Source organism: Astatotilapia calliptera, chromosome 23 (assembly GCF_900246225.1).
Source record: "Astatotilapia calliptera chromosome 23, fAstCal1.2, whole genome shotgun sequence".
Taxonomy (NCBI): Eukaryota; Metazoa; Chordata; class Actinopteri; order Cichliformes; family Cichlidae; genus Astatotilapia; species Astatotilapia calliptera.
Genome location: NC_039323.1, coordinates 5,177,841 through 5,190,387, shown reverse-complemented (window position 1 = coordinate 5,190,387; position 12,547 = coordinate 5,177,841). Strand labels below are relative to the sequence as shown.

The 12,547-nt window shown below is 39.9% G+C and overlaps 1 protein-coding gene across 1 annotated transcript in view; it reads left to right on the top strand.

Annotated features, from left to right (window-relative positions):
- The window catches only part of yjefn3 (YjeF N-terminal domain containing 3), a 48,533-nt gene that overhangs the window by 22,205 nt on the left and 13,781 nt on the right, over positions 1–12,547 (top strand). The window lies entirely within an intron of this gene.

Below are 12,547 nucleotides of genomic sequence, written 5' to 3'. Positions count from 1 at the left end.
TCATCATTTCTTGCCATCAGCCTTGATCTCCTTACACCTCTGAGACATTTCTTCTTTGCCACCTGCCTCGTAAACCCAACCACCCATACAAACACACACACACACACACACACACACACACACACACACACACACACACACACACACACACACACACACGCATGCTCACATGCCAGCGAAGTTACAAAAGGTCGGCCGAATGCCAGTTTCAATTGGATGGTCTCTCTGGTCCCTCTCATGGTTTCCCCTACTGCTGGGCTCATCAATTATAAACAACTAGTACATTGAGTGTGTGTTCGTTTACACATGCAGGTGCGCTTGGGTGGGGATACAGTTTTGTCAGAAACAAAACAACACTTTGCGTGCAGCTTATGGGCAACTAGGTGGGAGACACTGAGACACAGTGGCAGTGTGGGTTTGAGGCTTTCTTATTAATATGCTCTCTGGTTTTTATGTGCTGCATTTGTTCTGTATCTAAATGCCTTTCAGTTGACCCACCTGCTTTTGCCATATGAAACACTGCATAGTTTGCCCCGTGAAAGAGAATTTCTCAGGAGAGAAGGAATTAGATCACACACACGCACGTACTTGTGGCAGAAGCGCACACACACTTTTACCCGTACATGCACTCCGAGGATGATTAGGTAGGAAGAAAGTGAACAATCTATGTGGAGGGAGTTCAAAGGCATCCTTGGAGAGTTTTCAGCAGCAGCATCATTCTCATTTTTTGTCCTCCTCTGGCTCTGCCTGGGGATTCTCCCATCTTGCCTTTTATTCGTCGTGCTACAAAATAGAACGTAAAAAGTGTGAGCAAAAAGGGAGATTAGTCTTTTGTAACCAAACCAACTAAGCTGAGGCCCACTGCATTCCTCCAGGGCCATCAAAGCCTGTAATGGGGACACGTCATGGAAACAACAACAACACATGAAAATACACAACAACAAAATACACTGAAAAGATTTTTATATTCAGCTTTACCTAAACTGCAGGCTTGAACTCCAAACTATGCATTCACAGAGCCATTCATTATACTCATTAGCAGAGATGGGCAGTAACGTGTTACTGTAATCTGATTGCTTTTTTCAGGTAACGAGTAAAGTAAGGGATTACTATTGCAAAAACAGTAATTAGATTACCGTTACTTTCCCGTAGGAACGCTGCGTTACTGCGTTACTAAAACCGTGATTTTTTTTGTGAGAACGTCTGATGACAGTGACGTAAGCGAGTGCGCCGTTTGTGACAACAGCTGTGTGCAGATCGGGAGAGAGTATGAGCGTGCAGCGTTTAAAGCTTGGAAGTACTGAGCTTATTTTGAGTTTGATTCCATAAAAAGTGACAAAAACATTAGTGTCCATTGTGCGTGGGAAGAAAACTTCTTTTTACAGCGAAAAAACCCCCCCTAAACTTCCAAGCAAGCACCGGGAGTGCGCTACCACGTAATGGGAAACTCACAGAGAAACTCGCGGATTCTTCAACTGACCGCTGCGGCACACCTGCACCAGGGCAAACCTCCGCCTACCCCACTCCTGCTTTACAGGTGAAAATAGAGCAACAGGACCGCTGAGTCTTTGATGTTATTAATTTTCTGCTGTGTTTTACTTGCATCTATTTGAAAGTGTAAGTGTAAACACAAAAAAAAAAAAAAAAAAATATGCTGGAATGTGCAGAAAATAGGTTTAAATGTTAAACTAATTTATTCCAGTCAGAGAATGTTGCATATAATTAAATTTTTGCTTGATGCATAAAGTTAAAAGGTTAAAACTAATAAATCAAGTTTTAAAAAGAGACTTTTCCATTTGATTACATTTTGTATGATGCAGAAAAAGTAGAATTGGGCTGAAAGATCTATCGCTTTATTACCTACTCAGGTTGTAAATCATGTTTTTAAAAAGTAACTAAGTAACTAAGTAATTAATTACTTTTGAAAATAAGTAATCAGTAAAGTAACGGGATTACTTTTTTGGGGACATAATCGGTAATTAGTTACTGATTACTTTTTTCAAGTAACTTGACCAACACTGCTCATTAGCTACTTTTGTTTTTTTGCTGAGTGTAATTGTAGATTAATAGCTTGATGACTGCAACAAGACTCTTACAAATGCAAAAATCACAAACAGACCTGACAAATTCATATTTGGGTGGAATCAGTGTGCATCCTCCACTTGACAGCTGAACCTGGCTTGCGGCTCCCACGGGAATAACTGGCTGGGGCACAAGCTGCACAGAGGGTCAGATGCAAATGTTGCAACATACATGTCCTAAAGGTCTGGTGATGTCCACGTCTCCCTGTGTTTTTTGGAGTGGATGCAGTGGATAAACAACTTTTAGGACACCTGTATTTCCCAGTAACAAATATCCACTGTTGTCAAATACAGTCAACAATAAATTAAAAGATTGCAAGTCAGCATTTCACAGTCACAGTATGCTGAAACTGGTGGACAATATTAATAGTTTCTTCCTTGCTGCTAATTCTGTTTGTATAAGCCTAGGCATGTATTGTGTAGATCACATTTCAGCAGTATTTTACAACAGCATAGCTTCACAGTACCTCATGAGTGAATATTTAATTCCTCTTGCAGCCATAGAGTCTTTCAGAATTATTATTATTTTACTATTTTTCAATTTTAGATTGTCTTGCCAAAGGACCAATGAGCTAATTCAATGATACAGTATCTTTCATCCGTTCATCCACAATTTACAAGAACTAGAACAAAAGTTCTAACCAATACCTAATATCGGTTATCATTTACACTTTTTTCAGGTACTTTTACAATTAAATTAACATAAGATTCTCAATTTTAATATATTTTGCATACACAACATGATAAAGAACTCATGAAATTATGTGACTGCTTAAAATATCGCTTTGTCATACATATTGCAAACCAGCTGTATCCTGTTGGTATGTACTGATCATGATCTTATTGGTCATGTTCATAGAGGGAGTGGCCCTGCTTGTTCACTCTCCTGTCAGGAAGACTTGGCTCCTATCACCAATATATTAATATCAGTAATATGGTCAGTGCTGTGAAATATATGGTGATGCGTTCACATATTTTGATACTGACCATGTAGTCTTAATACTCCTGAACTGGAATTTAAAAAAAAGCCTGTATACTATAACTTGTTTTTAATGTCATCATGTTCCCCAAGACTGGCAGCAAAATGTAAACTGTAGAAGCAGTAAATTTATGGGAAAAATTGTGCTGAAGTTTCTTTTAGATTTCTTTCTGATTTTCGCCACACAGCACCTTTGTAGTCCACATAACACCCTTATTTCATATCAAAATTTTGACAGGATAGTTTTGCAATTGGCAGCTTGGTTATGTTTTGCTATTTGCAGGAACAGTTATAGGTAAACAATATATACAATATGTACGAAGTGATTTAACCTGTAGAAATATATTTTTAAAAGGCACATCTTTTTTTGTGTGTATTGTACGTCCTGCTTTCATTTTTCCATTCTTTTCCTGCTTATTGATCATCCTGTGATTCACCCCCGGACACACACACACACACACACACACACACACACACACACACACACACACACACACACACACACACACACACACACACACACACACACACACACACACAAACTGTTACTCTGTGTTCTGTAGTTAACCAGCCGTGACATCTGGAGCTAAATGGGTGTTAGAACTGCAGACAGAGGCCTAGAGGGATTATAGACTGACCTGAAATAGAGGAAAAACCACATGTTTCTTTTTGGCTGTTTTCAATAGTCCTACCAGTTCCCAGTCAGCATAAAGAACATAAAGATAGACTGCTGACACTGATTAAACACTTTCTCAGGATGCCCTGTAGAGGCCTGGTGCTCTCAGCTTGCACTCTGGCTGAAAAGTGTTTATTTAGCCACTTAAAGCAGAGAAGGCTGTAGGAAGACTGTCCTCTTCATGGCAGGTTTTTATTAGTCTGACTTGTTTCTTTGTATCTCAATACCGCCAGTGGCTGTACTAATTATACTGTGTCACTTTCTCCGCCTCTGTTCTCTCCCCACCTTTCCTTATCTGTTCTTCACTTACTTTCAGGACATCGCTATAATACTTTAGACCCCAGAAGCTTTCCTAACTTTTCTGATAGTTCCATACATACTGTATAGATAAATGTTGAAGAGTATAGCTGATTCAGAGGTGCCACTAGAAAACACCTCAGAAAATCAAGCAGTTTTTATGTGAATCACCCGAAAAAGCACTGCAAGCTAAAGCTTCTATATCATATTCAGTGGTGGTGAGGGCTTGTGTATTGCGGATGATAAATTTAACCATAGAATGCTCTGGGTAAAGTAATGTATGCATCTATAGTAAAGGGTGTACTGACCTTTTTTTCTTCTTTATGTTCAGTCAACTGATTCTGGTAACTCTGTTGCTAGGACACCAGGGCTGTGCATAAGGGGCCCACGAGGGAGAAAAATTGGGTCGCCTTTTCCTTGTATAGACCATCATTAGTATTGCACAGAAACATTACAAAATGGATGCTTACTTTTTGTAAAATAAGTCTCGACCTTAATCTAGAGATGGGTAGATAAACTGTATGTTCATTCAAACTTGACAGCCAGGCTGAAGAGCAGCTTCTCCAGCAGCTCAGCACAACTGATTCATCTGATACATAGTTTGTTTTTAAACTTCAGGTCACTTAGTAACATAAATGGGTCATCTTTCTTGTGTGTCCTGGCCAGTGGCCTTATAAATTGCGTTATCCATTCTGCTCTGCCTCCAGTACCTGGAGGACAAAGATCTGTCTCAGGAGAAAGAAACAGGATGTGACAACGCATGCCCTATAATTTATGATCCTTATGGCCCCTGGCATCAAACTGAAGAGACTGGGCTTAAAGGAGAGGCAGAGATTAAAGACCACTGACGGGGCATGGCATGATGTAACCTGTGGGTATGTGGGTGCGTGAGCACCTCTGTTTGTCTCGTGTACTTCAGTACATTTGTGTGACCTGTATGCTTACAAGTGCGTGTGTGTGTGTGTAGGTGGGTGCTCATCCATCTGGATAGAAGCTCTTCTCCTTGTGCAATCACATGACATCTAAAAATGAGGGATAAGCAGACTTGACTCATGGATATTTTTAGCTCCTGAGAACACTCACTCTCTCACACATACAGGAAATTTAACACCAAAATGAACTTGCCATCACCTGTGGCTTTAGGTTAATATGATCCTTGTTCATCTTTTGTATCTACAGGTACATGGCTGCTGGAGGATGAAATGAGTTATGAGAGCAAATGGAGGAGCCGCTGAGTGAGATTATCTCAAGAATGTCTGTCTCGTTGTACCGGATATGAGAAACATGAGCAGACAACTAAACTGATTAAGGCAGATTTAAAAGAACGATACTACCGGAGATAGTCGTATGGATGTGATTTTTATGGCTGTCTTTCTCTCTCTCTCTCATACACACACACTGACACACGACATACAACAAGTCCTAAATTATCACCTAAGGAGACTTGAAAAAGTGAATCATAGCGTCCTGATTTGATAAGAATTGAGCAGCATGACGGGGCTCATGCTGGCCAGTTAGAAAGGGACCATATGGCGGCTCAGAGCCAACTCCTATCTGCCAGCTGAGACTGTTGAAGCGACGCTTCCGCCGCTGTGGCACCTGATCCCTCCAGCAAGCCAATTATACAGAGTGAATCATTACAATTTTATATTTGTTTTTCATTTTCAAGCATATGACAGGACATAGAACTGGACAAGATATAGGACCACTCATAAAACAACACAATCTTTATGCCTTCAGCAATATACGCATGTCAGTTTGAATAGAGTTACACACTCGACACCTCTAATGAGTCATGCTCGCTTGATTTTGGCTCGCTATGATTATTCTGGATTATTCTGCACCGTGGTCACTTAAGCTGGAGGGAGTTTATTATTTCACATCTATCAAACCAAAATACATTTGCTACTTTGTCTACATTCATAAACATAAACATATAAAAACATCTATATATTCATCCATTCAGATATACTCTCTCCCTCTTTTAGTTTTATTACCAGCAGTCACACATCTGTCTTCTCTTAAATGTAGACAGTTTGTATGTGAACCTTGCTGCATTTCTCTTCTGCCCTATACTTTCCTTGGATGCTGTGGGACTTCCTGGAGGCACGCTGCAGGCAGTGCAATTGATGATGAAAGGTGTCCTGAGTTGACACATGTTAAATTAGATGCACACATACAGACATAGGCCTGAGAAAGCCCGCTGATAATCTTGTTATAATTGCAGGGGAGCCATCTTTTTGTAACATAGTACAAGACACTTTAATGCTTAGCAGGGTATGACGCGTGGATGACCATCAGCATGATATCAAAATTATGACCAAAACCTTTTAGCGGAACATGGCTGAGGGTCTATAACGAGATTCTCTTCAGAGTAATGATTAAAGTGATGCTTGCAATGAAGGATGACAGTAGACTTACCTCTGAATCTACCTGCTCCACTCTCCCTCTAAAGGCATTTCTCAGATCAAAAAGCGTGTACATAAAAAAATAATAAAGCCAAACAGATTAAATCAAATGTTGGTGAGTCATTTCCCGTGTCTGCTCTCCCTCTCTCTCCCTCCCTCTCTTGCGCTTTTCTCTCTCTTTCTTTCATTCTGTCACCTTTCCATGTGGCATCACTCTGGTTCAGCGAAGTGCAAACCTCGATCAGAACAACAGAGAAATGGATTGCGGCAAAAAGGGAGGACAAGAGTGGCAGAGGGAGATAATGCAGAATCGATAGGCAATAAAGTAAGATTGGCAAAACTGGAGATGAAAGGACAGAAATGAAGGGAAGGTGCTACCAGGGTGTGAGATCGAAAGTAGGCAGATAAAAGCAGAAGAATGTCTGCCAAAATATTTCATGTCTGCCAAAATATTTCATGAAGAGAGTGTGGTGTATTTTTGTCTTAACAATCCTGTTTTTTTTGTGGTTCATATTTCGTTTTCCACTCTTCAGAACGGTGTGAGCATGTGTTAATAGAGTTTTACAAGAAGAAGGTGACAGAAAACAAATGTGAAATTCATCCACACAGTCCCACCTTCACATTTTTTGTCTCTGCCTATTTCTGGTGATTTCACCTGAATTTCTATGATATTCCTTCGTCTGGTCCATACATCACTACTAGTGTTTTTATGATTCTGTAGTCATTTATATGTCCATACAAGGCATAAACTTAGGGATAACATTGTTCATCGATTAGGCAACCTAGTACTTTGACTCAGACTAGACTCCATCTGTCTCATTAGACAACTGCACAGACATTTTTGTAAGATATTTGTCACAGGTTTCAGACATACTGAGGCTCAGACCTCCTTTTGCAAAGAGATTCAGGGCTCCAGGGTCTGCAAGAGGGAAAAGGGGAAAAGTCCACACACCGATGCTCTCCAGAAAACGCTCCACTCTCCTCCGCAGCCACTCATGCTCCAACTCTAACACACTTTGCCACTCAGTCGCTCTCAGACGATCCACACGGGGAAACGGGAACAGGTCCAGGGAAATCTATTTACAAGAGTAGCTTAGTCAGAAACAGGCTAGGGAAAACACACAGATTCAGATATTGGTTGCCGGGCTAACTAACACGGGTTACTCAATGTTCCAGCGATGAGAACCACAGAACCGCCATCTTAAGTAGTACTCAGAATAACAGGTGGATTAGCAGCATGTGTGACAATCAGGGCAGGTGCGTGGGCCAGAGGCGGGACCCTGAGGTGAGCTCCGCCCAGGCAGAACAGAGACAGGGGAGAAAGAGAGAGAGCACAAAAACAAAAACAGAAAACATGTGGCCTGAGATAGTCAGCCAGGGAGGCATGGAGACCATGACAATATTATTGTTGCCTAAAGGATGAATCATGCTGTTATGAATTTTCCCCAACTGACATGTACAGTTTGACATGTTGGCTTTAAGGGCTCAGTTATACAGGCCTAGAGACCAAAAGGTGACTCGCTGGCAATCACAGGTTGCAAGAGGAAAAATATGTGTTTACTCACAAGTTGGCAAGTGGTTGCTGGTAATTGCAAAGTATATGGTGCTGCACCAAAAATCTCCTTGAAATTGCTTTTGTTGTCGCTGTCAGCTATAGTTTTCACTTGACAACTACAATATTTGCAGAGTTGTAGTGACGCTATGAAATGCATCACACAAAATGTTTTCCAATTCTCTTGCTTGGAATGATGATGCAAACCTCTGAAGGTCAGTTGTCTCCATTGCTTGTTGCTTTTTTACTTTGCATGTTTTCCATTTCTGCTTTCATCATGTTTTTTTCAAGTTTGACTACCACTCACCAAGTTCACCTGTGTGACTGAGGCCTAATGAAAATACAGCAGAAGACACACAAGTGTAGCGGATATAAAGTAATCTGTGCAGACATTTATGGTTACCACCATGGACCTTTTTTTCTACTCCCACAAGCAGGTCAAAGTTTTGTTTTGTAAAGTGGGATATTTTTACAATTGAAGACAGACTAGATTCAACATTTGTGTCAAAATGCTCCCCCTACTGACACTTGAGGTGGGCTGACTTCATTTTTAGTTCCTATGTTGAGACTGGAATTTATCACTTTAAGTAAAATGTATATTGGATCGATTACAGTGAAAAATGCCATATTTACAAGTCCCAATTCCAGTTTGTCTCCTTGTGTCATTTGCATGAAATTCTGTTGCATTTATTCCTCATTAGAAAAGTGCTAACTATCAGCTTGTGAGCATTAGAAACACACTTAATATCATCATTTTAGAATTTGCATTACAATACTGTGCAGATGGGACATATGCATAGATTAACTAACCAGGCTTATGTTAACTCTATATATCTTACACATTAAGCCAGCATATTAAGCTATAGGTCTTTTGCACACATCTGTTTCAAATCTCCATATTTTGTCTCCTTTTCTGTCTTCAGCTATTTATTTGTACTATTTGTTCTATTTCTATTGTATATATTAATCGGCATCTGTGGGTGGACAGCAAGGAAAGAATTTCATTGCACAAAGAAATGCCTTTTTTCTTGTGACACATGACAATAAACACTTTGAATCTTGAATCTTTGAATGCACCGACAGTCTCTCGGATCCCGTTTCAGGTCTGCTGTAGTTGGTTTTTTTAGGCCTCCCGTTTCTTCTTTTGTCCTTTTTTTTTGGTATTTTTTATAAATTAAATCAACAAAATGAGAAAAAAAAAATATTTTTAAGACAGCCTAATAGTATCAAATTACCTAAAGACACAATTTAAAATGGCTTCTTTTCTGAGTTATCTGTGATGTGTTGACACAGGTACAAGTATTGGAGCTAGTGAAAAGGCGACGATTGCCCAAAGAAAAATATTAAAAGACCTTCAGAAAATCTGGAGAACTGTTGATCAGTGTAGGTTTAAAAACTACAGAGTCAAGTCTGGCTCCTTAGAAGCAAAATATAAGTAACTGAGAGGTGGCTCAATACTTTTGCACAGAACTGGACTAAAAGGGCAGTTACAGAAGACAAATGCTTCAACTGAACTGGCTGAGTCATCACTCTCTCCTCTTAACTTTGCAACAAAATAGATAATAATTGAATGGAAATGTCACAGATTAGTATTGTAAAGGGGACATAAACAGACACAAAAGAGTGCCTTTCTTCAGATCAACATGTTTTTTTCATGTACTTTATTTGTGTTTGAAAGGCCTGAAGTATCATTAACAGCTGTCGAGTAATAGACTTAGCAGGAGGTGGACAGATAATGACCGAGAGAGGGAAAAAAGGGCTACTCAACTAATGAACAGTGGCTTTTTTTTATGCTTTTTGTCCCCTCCAAGCAAGAGTCTGACTAATTATTAACAGCTCATTATTGGACCGGGATGGCTCCCTGACACATACGGCCTACTACTAGTTCAGGTAATTACAAAACAGTAAATTTGAGGCAGGTAACAGAGATGTTGTACAGTCACTTTTATGAGTAAGTGCTGGTTCTGAGTATTGAAACACTAAATACGGGAAGAAGAAGTGTTTACTACATTAGGTTTGACTGGATTGGCTGGATGCCCATGATTCAACTCTCCTGTTGAAATCTGGTCACTGTAGAAATTATTTGATTTGAGCTTTGTGACAATGAGTTATCATGAATATGGGTGCACTGTCATAGGCAACAGTATTCAGGTAGTTTGTGGTGTTTAAATGGTGGTCCGATGGTGCTAAAACACCGAAAGTATGCCAAGAAAATATACCCCACAACGTTACACAAGGTCACCTCGTCATTCTGATGCTCTGTTTGAACTTTAGTAGGTTTTCTTGACCACATCTACATCAACCTGCTCCTATCCAAAGCTAACAAATGCAATACAGTTCTTTTTTTTCTCTTTTTGCCGGGGAGCCCTGAAGGCAGCAGTAGGGGAAACACTGCTTGTTGTATCATGATATACCGCTCTGCCTGGCAAGTAAAATCTCAACCACAGTCTTTCACTATTATTTTAATCATGCTCCTTATCACACCAGAAGATCACTCTTGAAAGATGGAAATTAGGCAAAGTGAGTGGGCGAGGGTTGTAAAATGTGGTTATTTCAGTCTTCCAGTGTGAGGAAAATAGAAGCTCTTCTGATATTCAGGGGAATTGTCATCTCTCATGTGATTCAAGGATGCTTCACAGCTAGAAAATCCACACTAGAACATATTATTTATGAGTTTTTCATTCGCCTGTATCAAATTTATCATCCTCGGGTGCCTCTTTTGGCACTTTCATCGTTTTTGTAGCAAAACTGTTGAATTCGATTGTCAATATTTAACATCTGTTCATTCCAGATATTCCAATATTTTCTGTATATAATTCACTGCCTATACATTTAAACTCCTAAAGTATTGAAATATTTCTTTCAGCAAACATCAAACATTGCTTCTGTTTTGTGTAATTTTCTCTTGCTACAAATCTATCCAAACATTATTATTTATTCAAATGTTTGTGTTAAAATTTTTTATGGTTTTATGACCTCCAACTTGTCCATTATTATTCAAATTCTTTTTTTTATCTTTCCTACATATCCTCCTGCCATTTCCTGCTGCTGCAACTGGCCCAATTTCTCCACAGCAGCCATTTAAAGTTTCATTTTGTATTATCTCGTGTGTAAGGTAAACAGACTCATTAAGCATGTTGTGATCATAGTTAAGCTTTGCTGCAATGAGGGTGGCACACTGCCGGCGCTCAATTCATGCACCATGGGGAAATCAACTCTCCCTCCAGGGAGAGACTCCTAGCTGTTGCATGACTGTAGCTACAGGTGCAAGAGAAACTATTACTCATGAGGCCTTGTTTTCTGCAACACACACACACACACACACACACACACACACACACACACACACACACACACACACACACACACACACACACACACACACACACACACACACATGCATGGACACAGCTGTTGCTTTTTTGTTGTTGTTTTTTTTAACGTTTTAACGCCAACTTGTATATATTTGCACTTTTCTTCAGAAGCACTTTTCTATTAAAACTTGTTGCACATTCAAATTTTCCTCACTAGCTTCAGCTAAACAAATACTAATAAGCATGATTATAAGTGGTAATTGAGAGAGCATGCAGTATGTGGCATGAAGCAGCCATCTGTTTTTAGTCCTGAACACAGTGTGCTGTTCCTCTTGTGGTAGAGCCTCCTGGCTAAAACTACCAGTCGTTGATTTGCACACCCACAACATTTTGTTCTGTCTGTGATGTTAAGGATCAATACTAATTGCCCATTCAGCAGCGGTACTGTTATCGCTAACGCAACAATCCTGGGCTGAGATTTAGCCTCCCCGCACACACACTCGCACACCCATCAACAGCTATTTTTTACACAGATTGGATAATTCCCATTTCTGTTTTAAAGGCAACCTCACAGAATAGCCCATCCTGAGGCAGAATCAATTCTGCTCAACAAAAGCTGTAAGAAGCTCGGAATATTTTGGGCACAGCAAAACACAGAGTAAACCCTGTGAACTGAGGTGAACTTTCCAAAGATCAACTTGTCTCAGTGACTCAGGAAACATCCCTGAGGTGAGCCATGGGTGACAGCTGCTGCTGCTCCACTGGCACAGGTAAATGCCAGGAGCCCCACTTGGATACACTGACACACACACACACACACACAAACTGCTGTGTCTTATAAAAATCTAAATGGAACAAAAGCAGGTTTAGCATTAGTTACACTACAAGCCGCAGAGAACAGAGACAGATGACCCAGAATGAGTTTATGTGTGTCCATTGTTTTCTTCATAGACATCAATAAAACGCACACATTGCTGCAAGATCAGAGCAGAACCCAGGGATTCAGAAACAAGCCTTCACTGTAATGGTTCAGAACAATAATAATCTTTATCTTGCTTGTGCTTGAGTTTGTTCCTGGAAAATGAATAGAACTACAGCTGAATAGCACTAAAATAATTCCATTACAGTTACATTAATGATTGAGTGTTTAGATACAAAAATACAGATTTTTTTTTTTAATGCATATTGTCCTTCCTTTTCATTGGGACAACTTAGTAATCTGTATGATTATTTAGATTCC